A 13,709-nucleotide genomic window follows, 5' to 3' on the forward strand; every position below is an offset into this window, starting at 1 on the left:
AGTGTTCATTATTATGTATATCAACAGCCGATGTAGGTTTCCACCAAGAACAATATTAATACAATAAAATGTTTCAGTAGGCACTTCCATGTACAATATGTCTGTAAATACTTTTGAAATTAGCAAGTAGTAAACAAGGAAATTAGTAAATGGTGAATCTATTCCAAGAGCTCTATTAATAGTGGATTGGTGAGCTCAATCCAGAAAGCATTAGTTGAGCTGCAGTAGATAACTGTGCTCTTTGCAAAGGAATCATGCTATCAGATATGAAGGCCTGTGTCGTAATAGGTGATTTTAACTACCCACACATTGATTGGGTCAATATGTGTTCTAGTCGAGAGAAAGAGATTGAGTTTCTAGACACTCTAAATGACTGTGCTATGGAGCAGATGGTCATGGAACCTACCAGGGGAGAGGCGATCCTTGATTTGGTCCTAAGTAACACTCAAGACCTGGTGAGAGATGTAAAAGTGATTGCACCGCTTGGGAACAGTGATCATAATGTTGTTGAGTTCAACATTTGTACAAATAGGGAATTGGCCAAAAAGACTCACACAACCACTTTTAACTTTAAAAGGGGTAATTTTTCTGATATGAGGGGACATGTGGGGAGGAAACTGAAGGGAAAAGTAGAAAGGGTCAAAACCATTGGGGAAGCTTGGAAACTGTTTAAAACTACAATTCTAGAAGCTCAAATAAAATATATTCCCATGGTGCAGAGAGCAAGCAATTGCATCATCCATAGCAGCCCCGTGGACACCCACCAATTATGGACTGGCATGATGCTGACTCTACATTGCCAGGTGGAAAGAAGTAGTCAGCCAGCATGCACTGTTGATATGGCTGTATGTCTTCAAGTCACGCCACTATTGCCCACATACAGAACACAACCAGCGAGGGAATACAACACAGCACTGGGGGGAAAACATCAACTTTGCACTGCATCGAGCCATGCACTCCAGCATGGTCAGAAGGAGCCCTGGAGAAAACATAGTCCAGAGAGGTCTGCAGATGCTGGTTCAAGTCCCGTGCAACCATGGTCCCTTTTGCGATATGCACACACAAGGGGTGTAGGCTACTCCAGCTACAGTATTCTCATGCTCACTCAGTGGAAGCAAAGCTGATCGAACAACCAAAACCTCTCCCACACAAGGGTTCAGGTCTTGGGTGAGAGGGAAGAAACTCAGGAGCCTTTTGCTATATAAGGAGAATGCAGACATAGGGCAGCAATAAGGAAACACACAACTGCACATTTACAGAAGGCATTCCTATCAGTTTCTCAGTAGTCCACTGGGGCAACGTACCCACGTGTTAAACAGGAAACATGACTGGCTCCCATCAAGGGGGAATGCTCGCAGGAAGGCAAAGTTCAGCTTTTAGCTGGCAACATGTCAAGCAGCAGCAGAACTGAAGGGCTGAACTAAAACCCACAACTCTCCCACTCAGGAGCAGTCCTCTTAGTGCATAACCAACCAGGCTTACCAAGAACAAGACATAGCACAGGGCAATGGCACTCACTCCACGTTTTTCAGAGAGCCACAATGGCAATTTCCCATCTATCAAAAGAGCCACATTTACTTTCACCCTTGGCACGAGGCCTGCACTTGTGGGAGGCTCTCAGCTTACCTGCTCCTCTGGCAGTGGCTGTTTCAAAGTGGAAACCACCTGCCCACCGCATGTCCAGTTTTGCCACCTTTTCCCAAAACATGGGGCAGGTGTCACATTGGGGAACAGTGTTCAGAAGAGCCATGGGTAGCATGTCAGAGAGCCACATGTAACTCCTGAGACTGAGTAAGTATATTGCTGGCATAGGGCATTAGAATGCCACCTTGGCATTGATAAAAACCATACATTCCTTGGCTGAGATGGCTACAAAGAAAGGACAGTAGAAAGGCATGGTCATAGCATACCTAAAGTTTCTGATTCAAATCCTGCATATCGCTAGGAAACTCAGAAAGAAGTCCAAAAGGTAATCTCATCCCTATGAATACAGTTACTTGGAATGGACCATTTGTATCGATTGGCTGCCTCACCTGCCCATCATTTTGGTCAACACTCTCCCATGCATCATCTCCATGTTGCACTCATGGGACTCAGTAGCATAACTTGCTACCACTCTTCCCAGCAGCTGGTGTTCTTTCTGTACCTTGACCCCTCTCTTCAGGCATCATAGCTTATCAGATACCATGCTTATTGGGTATTGTAAAGCCAGAGGATCCTTCTATATTTTGCGAGAATGTACTACTGCAAACACTGTGCCACCCCCGTCCAGTGTGAGTTGCATACTGAAGATGTCATATCTGACTAAGTGAGCTTGCAGACAAAAGCTTATACCATTAATAAAACTTTGTTGGTCTTAAAGGTGCCACTGGATTCAAACTTTGTTCTGCTGCTTCAGACCAACATGGCTACCCCACCTGAATCTATACTGAAAACAGGAGAGGTCAGTAATGAGCAGGGGGTGTGAAACAGTCCATATCTACCAAATCTCAAACGTGCAGAGACATAGTTGTAAAGCAATCTGTGCATTCATTTATTGAACAGCATCAGATGTGCTGGTGGCAAGTCAGATGAGTGAGGTTTTCAGCTCTCTTATACCTCTGTATTTACAAGCTGTCCTTGCACTGCAGGATCACAGGTACCATTGCCCCTTGTCCCACTGCATGAACAGGGGGAACCATGAGCTCCCTGATACAAGAGCCGTATTACAATGTGGTCATTCAACACCAAGCTGGAGGAGTGGAGACTCTCCTTTGGTGTCCGTGTCCTCCTGCGCTGGAGAACCTGAAACGGGTTTGAGCAGATCACTGTTAACAACTTTGTTCTCCTCCTTGCCTCTTTATACAAAATATTCTCTTTTTGTGTTAGGTGCCCTCTTTGTGTGGTTCTGTTACAAAAGTTTCCTTGTGTGTGTACTAAAGGTACACTGCAAGAAGGCCGGAGAGAGGCAGAGAGAGAGCTCCATACTGTGTTCCCTGTCTAACTGGGCGTCTCCCGGCTGGGGTTATGTGTTTTTAGAGAGCTGCCATTGGCTGCAGACTTAGTTGGTATCCTAAGCAATGCCCGGGCTTGGGTTGGATGACTCCACCCAATTCTGCCCTGGCACTGTAGTTACACTTATATAGCACTGGCTTATTTTCAGGAGACACTCGTGTAGGACATAGTTGCCATCCTAAGCTGCTGAACCAGGAGGAAAGGTGGGATATAAATGTAATAAACAAGCAAACAAATGAAGGCCAGCCTTAGAATAGCTCTCAGTCACCCAACATATGATATATATAGCATCTTTAACTCCCTTTTCTTTGCCCTGTGTGGACTCAAAGCATCACTATACCCACCATCAAGAGATTAATCCACTGTTCAACAAAACAGAATCAACACTCTGCTGTCAGTACTTTCGTCAGGTACTCATGGGCTTCTTATACAGAGCATTTGAATCTGTATCAACACTGGGGGCCTTCTCAAGCATCCAGGGAATAGGGGTAACTACTGAAACGGCTGGGAATGGGGTGTCACTGGTTAATTAATTAATTAATTAATTACATTTATACCCTGCCCTCCCCACAAACAGGCTCAGGGCGGCTTAAGAAGAGAAGAAGAGATTGGATTTATACCCCGCCCTTCACTACCCGAAGGCATCTCAGAGTGGCTTACAAACTCCTTTCCCTTCCCCTCCCCACAACAGACACCCTGTGAGGTAGGTGGGGCGGAGAGAGCTCTTGACAGAAACTGCTCTTTTTTCAAGAACAACTCTTATCAGAGCTACGGCTTGCCCAAGGTCATCCAGCCAGGTGCAGGTGGAGGAGTGGGGAATCAAACCTGGTTCTAGAGTCCGTGCACTTAACCACTACACCAACTTAAGTTTGTCTACAGAGAGAAATAAACTAATGGACTCTGGTCGGAAGAGTAGAATGACCACATGGGAACATACAGGGAGAAGCAGTCCTGCAGGGATGTAGGTTCGAGGCCATAAAGAGCTTAAAAGGGGAGGGAACCATGGCTCAGTGATAGAGGTAGAACATCTGCTTTATGTGAAGTAGGTCCCAGGTTCAGTCCTCAGCACTCTCCATTAAAAGGATCAGGCAGTAGGTGATATGAAAGACCTCTACCCGAGGACTTGGAGAGCTACTGCTAGTCAGAGTGGACAGTACTGACCTCAATAATGGTCTAATTCAGTACAAGACAGTTTATTGTGTTCAGTCCAGAGGTAAGTACCATCCTGTTGAATTGTACTTAGAAACAAACAGGTAGCCAGTGAAGGAACTCCTGGGGCCAAACAAAGAGTTGGGCCTGGACTTCCCGGCAGCTGCACAGTAACTGTGGGGAATGGCTTTTTAAAAAATAAACAAGAGTCCCCATAGGCTTAGACTAGTTCTGTGTACCCACTGAAATGTGGAATGCTGCAGGGGGCGATCCTCTCGTCAATGTTATTTAACATCTTTATGCGCCCCCTCACCCAGTTAGTCCGGAGCTATGGGCTGGGTTGTCATCAATATGCTGATGACACCTAGCTATATCTGTTAATGGATGGCCATCCGTCTTCCATCCCAGAAAATCTGGCTGAGGCTTTCGACACTGTGGCTGGATGGTTGCAGCAGAGTCGGTTGAAGTTAAATCCATTGAAGATGGAGGTCTTGTACCTGTGTCGGGGGGGATAGATGTGGGCACCAGGCTCCCCACATTAGAAGGGACGCCTTTGGTGTCAGCCCAGGTAGTGAGGTGCCTGGGAGTAACACTGGATGCCTCTTTCTTTACGGAGGCCCAGGTTGCAGCAGTCACCAGATCTGCACTTTTCCATCTTGGGCAGCTTAGGTCACTGAAGCCCTATCTCTCCCCCCAGGACTTAGCTACAGTGACCCGTGCAATGGCCACTTCCAGGCTTGATTGCTGGAACTCGGTCTACGCAGGCTTGCCCTTGAGGCTGATCTGGAACCTGCAACTGGTGCAAAATGTGGCGGCACACCTGCCGACGTCGATGCCTGTTCAGGCTCACATTCGGCTTGTGCTCAGCCAATCACATTGGCTGCCAATTGAGTATTAGATTCACTTCAAGGTGTTGGTAATGACCTTCAAAGCCTTACACGGCCTGGGACCAACATATCTAAGGGACCGCCTCTTCCTGTATATGCCCCAGAAAGCGCTACACTCTAAAGACCAACACCTCCTGGTGGTCCCTGGCTCAAGGGACGCCCGTCTTGCCTCAACCAGGGCCAGGGCCTTCTCTGTCCTGGCCCCAGCCTGGTGGAACATGCTCCCTATTGAGATCAGGGCTCTGCGGGATCTTCTTCAATCCCGCAGGGCCTGCAAGACGGAGCTGTTCTGCCAGGCCTCTGGCTGAGGCAGGGGGCACCCATCTATGGTCTCCTTGAGGTTGCTGTCATCTGTCCACTGATAGCTGGCCACCATCCCATCTATATCAATGGGCTAGAACCCATTATAGCCGGCCGAATTTGCGTTTTAAGCTGTAGCTACCAATTTTAATGTTTTATATAGTTCTGTGTTTTAAATTTTATATTTCGACTGTATTTATTGTAAACCATGTTACTCGCCCTGAGCCCGTTCGCAGGATGAGTGGGATATAAATACAAATAATAAATAAATAAATAAAGGTGGGAGGAAGAGCTCCTGTCTTCCCCTCCCCAACCTTTTCCCAATACCAAAACAGTGCTGGGGGGAATTATTTCCCCATTTTCGCTGCTCCATGTATACTGAATCCTCCTCATGGAGCAACCATAACAGGGAAATAGCATTGTTTTGGCATGTGAAGATGACTTGGGGAGGGGGAGTCGGGAGCTCTTCCTCCCCTACGGCAGTGTTCTGAGTATGTTTGGGTTCTCTCTTAAAGCCATTCCCTGCAGCTGCTGTGCAGCTGTGGGTTCCCTGGACCCAACTCTTTAAAAAAGCCAAATGCGTAGTCTGGCCCTTACAATAGTTGAAATATTGGAATTACAGCTTGTTGACAATAAATGTGCTGCCTCATTTTGTAGTAGCTGCGGCTTCTGAGTTGTTTCATTTGTGTACGGACACCTTCACACAAAAGATGTGTTAAATGTAGCAACTTTTTAAAGATGCCAACATGTTTCAGAATTTTAAAAATCCAGCATATTATACAATGTACGTGATTTGTGTAGTGCAACTGCTAAGGTGTTCAACATAGATGTGGACGGGTTCAGATGCTTATTTAGCTACATAATCTCTGTCTGTCTGAACTCTCTCTCTCTCTGTGTGTTTGTAGGTGAAGAGTCTCTTTTGAGGTTAGCAAGGTGTGTACTTGGGAGACTGAGTGAGAGCTTTGCCTTGGCTTCTTCAGGTCAATTTCTTTTCCAAAGGTGTCAGAACAAGCTCTTCATTCTGGCCTGACCTATTCTTGAGCTGATTGCAGTTTGTACAGAACTATTGGTCTTGGGACAAATTATTGCTTCTTATAGCTGTAGGGGAATCATTTAGCACAATGAAGTTTCCTATAAGCAAGTGCTCGTCTGTGAATGGGTGCAGTTAGCAGTTTTCTTGGATACATTAGGTGGAAGAAACTTGTCTGATGTCAACTGAACTATATTTATGCATTGTTAGGTCTGAGAGTTTTCCCCTGTTTACCCAGAAACCAAGACGTTTGTTAGAGCAATTTCATCTCCACACCCTCTAATTGGCCTGTGCATGTGTGTGTTCTTTTCCATGAATTTGGACACTACAGATCTATTTATTTATTCATTTATTCGATTTTTACCCCGCCCTCCCCGCCAAGGCAGGCTCAGGGCGGATTACAGAAGAACCAATAGGTAAACAACAATACAAATATTAATATAAAACACACAAGTTATTAAAAACAATTAACAAAACGATGGTGGTATCATTAAAATAACATGCATTTATCGGTCCATCCATTATCAGCGGGCTCAGACTGGGAATAAATTGGCACCGGGCAAAGATGATAACACGGCTCCTACCTAAATGCCTGGCAAAAGAGCTCCGTTTTTGTGGCCCTGCGGAACTGTGCGAGGTCCCGCAGGGCCCTGATCTCATCCGGGAGCTCATTCCAGTAGGTTGGAGCTGCCAAAGAAAAGGCCCTGGCCCTGGTCGATACCAGCCTGGCACCCTTAGGACCAGGGAGGGCTAAACGGTTTTGCGACCCTGACCATAGTGCTCTCTGGGGAACATCTGTCGTCTCCATCTGGGCAATTGACTGTGGGGGCAGTCCTGCAGTGACTTCTTCTTGGAAGTGGTGGTGGCGGAAAGTGAAGTTGACTTATGGCAACCTCGTAGAATTTTTAAGGCAAGATATGTTCTGAGATGGTGGTTTGCCATTGACTGCCTCTTTGTAATGACCCTGATTTTCCTTGGTGGTCTTCCATCCCAATACTAACCAGGGCTGACCCTGTTTAGCTTCCAAGATTGGGCTAGCCTGGGCCATCCGGGCTCAGTATGTTGCCCTTATCCAATGGCTCCACTCTCAGGCAAGTTTTTTTAGGACTGCAGCCTGTGTTTACTAGGTCAAATTCTATCTTGAATAAAATCTGTTTACCTTTAGCCAAATTATTGTCTTGAGCAAAAAAAGCCCTCACAATAATGAAATGCTATTGAAATGCAATGGCAGGAAAATGCTTTTTTTTAAATATCACTTTTAAATGTATAAACCTTGCTCTTTGCTTGTTTGTCAATCAGTTAGCTAGGCTGAAATTGCCAAAGGATTACATGTCCCAAATAAGCTTCTTTCACTGAGATCTTCCAAAGGAGTAAAACCGCGATCATATACACAATTATGTGCGTGGGGGAATCAACTGAGCTTAATTTTTTCTTTGCTTCAGGTGTTCTGGTTGTAAACCATGTACAATTAGGGTTGGCGTTTCCCGTTTTCCTTAGAAGCAGTAGTGCTAGTAAAATCCCTTGTTAGAAGAGAGGGTAGAGTTGTCAGGTTTCACATAGGCAGAAAACAAAACATTCTGAAGGAAGGGCAGTCACCTGTCAAACTTTCTTCTTTCTTGCATCTACTAGAAATGCAAGTATCTGAATATGGTAATGCTAGAAGAATTTTCAGGCATAATTCATATTGTATTAATAGCAACACTCCCAGGTTTTACTTTTAGTATGTTTTTCCTTCCTCTCATTCCCCTGCTTCAGATCCAAATACCTGGTTATCTGAACATTTTTATTTTATTTTATTTTATTTTATTTAACTTTCGGCTTATATACTGCTCAAACCCTTTTTTGCAAGGGTCTCTGAGCGGTTTACATATGATTATATATCCTGTCTAGGGCCACATTAACAGGGGGGGTGACTACCTACCAGCACCCCAGAAGCAGAGCGGCTCTTTGTTGTTGTTGTATTCCGGCAGGCTTCGGGTATAGATGTTTACGGCGTTCTCTTCTCTGGCGCCTTGGAGCTGGTAGTTCGGTGGCTTCTTTTCTGGCGGCTTCCCCCTAGAGCGCAGCCACGCACTGGCCGCAGCCTCGGCTCTGTCCGATGGGCTCCGCTGCGCTACACGTCACCACGCCTTCGTAGCTACGCCTCCGTCCAGGTTCCGCATGCTCACTGGGTCGCCAGGCTGTCCCGCCGTCGCTGTTCGCCGTTGCCGCTGTTACTGCCGTTGCCGCCTGCTACACACCTCCCGACAAGGAGGAGGGTGCCCCCTGCCACCTAGGGCAGGTACCCACTTTGTCTACTCGCAAGTATGCTTTCGAGCCGCTGGGTGGGCGGGAGCTGGGACTAGGGCCGGGAGCTCACCCCGGCCGCGGCGGGTCTTGAACAGCCTTACAGGCTGTTCGCTAGATGTTATAGCAGGTGTTTTACTCCCTGCGCCACCGCTCCCTCTTTAAGAACATAAGAGAAGCCATGTTGGATCAGGCCAGTGGTCCATCCAGTCCAACACTCTTTGTCACAGCATCTTCTTTTTTGTTCCCCAGTTGTCTTTCTTAGTAAGCCATTCTTATGAGACTGCAGAATTCCCTGCAGTTGTTTAACTGTGCAAGACATTAATTTGAAATAGTTCAGGTGTAAATGTGTTGTAGGTGTTTAATGATATATATATAAACACATCAGTACTTGCAAGTGTGCACAGCAAAGGAGTATCTGTTTTAAAAATTGTGACACTAAATTCTTCTACAAACGTGTTTTTGTACCTTTTGCAGATATAAAAAAGGCACAGGTTTGGGTTACACATGATATTATTAAACTGTTTTTCTCCCATTACAAAACCTTTGTGGCAAACATGAAATGTCTAAACTTTCAAATAAAGTGAATAAATATTTAATGTGTTGATTGGGGTATTACATAGTTCCAAAGAGATTACGTTTCCAATTAAAATATTTGAGCAATTTTGTTTGGAAAGATGGAGGGGGGGGGGAGAAATTAGCTTTTCCCTCACTAGTAGGAGAGAAAACATCCCCTGCTCTGCAACTTGTTTAAGTTTATCATTTTTAGACTTTGACGCAGTCTACCCTTGTGGGGTGGAAACAGATTTTTCTGTGGTTGCTGTAGGGGGGGGCAGTCAAAACCATCCTTCTTTGCAGATTCTTTTGAGCATCACTGGTAGAGCAGGGAATTTTGTTCACTTGCCCTTTCTTACAGCAGCTGCCCAGGATTCATGGATTTTTCTCCACACAGATTCTTGACTTCTTGCCACTTGCAGGGTATTACTGTGGAAAGGTGAGGGTGAGAAAAATCTGCCTTTGGCAGTGTATCAGATATAATCCAATGCAACCAGATATAACCGAATGGAATGTATCTAACCAGCTTTTCCACTGGTGAAAGAGAGAGGAGGGGGAGTCCTCCTTTGGCCCCCAAACAGAGTATGTTGGGGATTGTGAGCCCTGCATGGTTAAAAACTGTGAAACAGACTTTAGTGGAAAAAACTGGCTGGATCTAACCTAATGGCTTTCAGTTCCAGATCAGTGTTCCCTCTAAGCTGAGTTAGTGTGAGCTAGCTCACAGTTTTTTAGTCTCCAGCTCACACATTTTTGTCTTAGCTCTAGAAGGATGGCTCCAGAGCCAACTAATTTATGTAGTAGCCAAATCGCTTGCTCACAACTTTAATACCAGTTGCTCACAAAATAGAATTTTTGCTCACATGACTCCACAGCTTAGAGGGAGCATTGATTCCAGATTCACTGTTTTATAAAGCTATATATGGTGGCAAGTGATTTTCTGAAGTTTTGTGAGTTGCTTTTGTTGTCTTTTCATGAAAATTATGTTTACTTTTTTACTTAACTGTTCTTGCAAGTGAGTTCTGGTTTCTGATAACTGTATGCTGTGTATTTCTGATGCTCTGTTTATTAGAGTGGCTGTATGCTGCTGAATCCAAATCCTGACAGTTGCCTCTGGCCTTCTGTGAGGACCTCATTCAGCTCATCAGCGTCTGCTCTTTCTCTTGGCCACTTCTGCTATTGGCCACATGGTTCAGGAATGTTCTATTTAAGTTGGGATCTTAGTTAGGAAAACAGGCATGGTTGTACTGGTAATTAAGAATGAATCACTTTGGAAAGCTTTAAATACTGAGAGCGTCTTCTAATTGTACTTGGAGCCAGCACAGAAAGATGAAAAAGGGAAATATGACTTTGGAATAAAGTGGGAAGCTGTTTGACAGAAGAGGGCATTTTTGTATTCCCTTTGGCAGCTTCCTTCGAAAGAGGTATAATTTGGCTGCGATAGTTAGTGCTGGATAGGAATTTCTCTGACGCCCGTGACTCTCCAGATTTTTTTTTTTTTGCTTTACTGACAGCACACGGCTTGGCTCATTTGCTGGAGATAACTAGACTGTGCTAGTACTACATTATTGCTTTTATGGTTGTAAGCCTTGGACTGCAAATGTGTTGCATAGAGACAAAATCAATTTGTCAGGCACTTTTGGTCAATGGGGAGGGAAAACTGTTTGGATTAACAAATAAATGCATCTGTAAATAGGGAAAAAAATAAACAGGAGCTTTGTGGTTCCTTAAAGTTTAACACAATTTAATTCTACCCTAAGGTTTTGAAGACTGGAGCCCTATTCTTTAGATGCAGTGAAAAACTATATCACCCTAACATTTGAAGAAATGTGCTACAGTTCACAAAAGTTTGTAGTGGAATAAAATTTTGTTAATCATTAAGGTGTGACTAGATGCCTGTTTATTTTTTTTACTGCCGCTGACTAACACAGTACTTGTGTCTTACTGGCAGTACATTGCATATCGCATGGGTGACAAATTCTTCTGAGTCTAGTCACTCTGGATGTGACTTTGGTACTTTGGCTTTACAGAAGTGGCAAAATTTTGCTCTTGAGACTTTTTGTTAATGTTCCCGTATCTGGAAAGTATAGTGATGATGCCTCAGGCCTGCTGCGAGAAAAACTGTATGGCTACCCCGTCTGAATCTGGCTTAATGGAAGGCAGCACATTTAGCCACATGGAATAGAACGCCATCAGTCTTACAAAGAAACTTGCACGGGTACAGACTGATCTTTCTTACAAAATGGACATTGTACCTATCTGATGGAGTGTGCTTGCTCACAAAAGCTTATACTGATAATATGACTTTGCTGGTCTTAAAGGTGCCACTGGACTCAAACTTTGTATGGGTTACTGATTGTTCTAATGGTATTTATATTCTGTCTGCATCAGGAAGTCGGCATGGCCACTAGGACATATGTGGAATAAAATTATTTGGATCACTGGTATTTTATTGCCTTCTCTGCCTGGCCGTGGCTATCCCTGCTGAGAATTGGTTAATGAGAAGCCATAGATTGTACCTGGGATGGTCTTCATCCAAAGCATCATGTGGTCTGCCACCAAGCTTCACTCCCCCCTCCCTCGCATTTACAGTTACAAAGGTACCCTGTTAACATTAAAACCGTAAGCACAAGTAATATTTGCTTCGTGATTCAGTACACAATTTCAGTAAACACAGCAAATTGGTTTCGGGGGAACAAAAATGCCAGATGTAATGAGACTAGACTATTACCAGGACATTCTAATATTGTCTTCGTACAGTACAAGGAGAATGTGATGAGGGCACGTGAGTTTAAATTTGTTTTCCAGTGCAGTAAAATAATTCTCAAACTATCTGATAAACCTTAAAGAATGTGCTGTCGAGTGTTTGCTACCTTATTCCGTTATCATCGGGATGATGGGGAGGGGGGGATGAGGTATTAGAGCACATGAAGCTGCCCTATACTGAATCAAACCCATGGTCTGTCAAAGTCAGCACTCTCTACACCAACTAGCGGTGGCTCTCCAGGCTCTCAGGCAGAGGTCTTTCACTTCACCTACTGCTGGGTTCTTTTAACTCGAGACGCCGGGGATTGAACCGGGGACCTTCTGCATGCCAAGCAGATGCAGTACCACTGAGCCACAGCCATGTAAACAGCAGATAGATGTTTTAGTAGAAAATATCCCTCCTTTCTCCTTCATGGTTGACCATACATCAATTCTTCCCGTATTTGAACCCCAACATTTAGGTTTTATAAAGTGTGGGAGAGTCCAAGGTAATTCCGATAGACTAAATAGTCCTGTTTATTCTAATGTGGTGGTATCTATGAATAGCACATTTCTGGAGTAAATCCTGAGTAGTGTTGCCAGCTGGCTGTGTTGATTGTATGATTTCCAGTCCAGAATTTGGGAAGTATTTTTGGGCTGAGGTGGTGATGAGGAGGTTAATCTGTTTCTCTGTTTTCTATTAGGCTTATTCAACAGCAGTGAGTGCTTTTTGTGAAATCTTGGTGCATTTCTTCAGAGTTTGGTTTCCAGGAGATGCTTGAGTCTGATACTGCTTAAGTGAGGCTTGTATATGGACAGTTCCTCACCTTCAACCCAGTACTATTCTATGCAAGACTATACTGCTGCTCCTAGGTGGGCTTTCAGAGCTGCTTTTGTTTTTCGTTTCAGTGGACTTTTAATTAAAATCACCAAGGAGTCTATTTTATTTTTGCATCTTTTCAATTGTATTTTCCTTTCTCCTTTCCAAATTGGTGAGACTTTGCTTTATGTTCCAAGATCTTTTTACGATCCTTATCCAGTTTTAGTCTTGTGATGACCACATTGCCAGGGCAGATGCCCAGATGAACAGTTGTGCCATTGGCTTTCTTATGCTGTACACGCTCAGTGTAGATGACATACTTCTGTCTACAGACTTGGACCACCTTGCCAATCTGCTGCCCTTTGTAATGGCCCCGGACAACCTGAACTTCATCATCCTTCCAGATGGACACAGAACGAGCATTGTATTTCTGCCTCAATTCCTTGGAAAGCGGAGAAGACATGATCTTACTTTGAATGTGAAATGGTGCATTGAAGTGTCATTTGTCGTTCTTGCTGCGATCCAAGGTCACAAATGGATTGAACTTCATTTTGACTGCTGCTACCTTGGCAGTGTCTGCCCGGAAAGAGAAGTTCTTCAGAGCTACTTCTTAATGCATGTTATTAAGAGTAGCTGCTCCATGTGTTTCTTTGAGAAATACATTCACTTGTTTTTAAAGAGCAGAGGGTAGCAAACTGCAAGGTTCTCACCTACAACTATTTCAGGTTAATATCCTGCTGCAAATTTGGTTAGTCTAAGGTGCTACAGGACTCTTGCTCTTTTCTACCGCTACAGACAGACTTAACACGGCGACCCATCTTGATCTATCTACAGGGGCCCTCGTAAAATAAGGGAATAACTTATACTCTATGTTGTCGAAGGCTTTCATGGCTGGAGTTCATTAGCTGTTGTAGATTTTCCGGGTTGTCCGGCCGTGATCTTGGCA

General features: G+C 44.4%; 1 pseudogene; it reads right to left on the bottom strand.

Annotated features, from left to right (window-relative positions):
* Nucleotides 1-10,114: 10,114 nt before the first annotated feature.
* LOC107119704 lies at nucleotides 10,115-13,313 on the bottom strand (annotated as a pseudogene).
* Between the last annotated feature and the right edge of the window lie 396 nt (nucleotides 13,314-13,709).

The sequence above is a fragment of the Gekko japonicus genome, unplaced genomic scaffold (genome assembly GCF_001447785.1).
Source record: "Gekko japonicus isolate JY-2015 unplaced genomic scaffold, Gekko_japonicus_V1.1 scaffold570, whole genome shotgun sequence".
Classification (NCBI taxonomy): Eukaryota; Metazoa; Chordata; class Lepidosauria; order Squamata; family Gekkonidae; genus Gekko; species Gekko japonicus.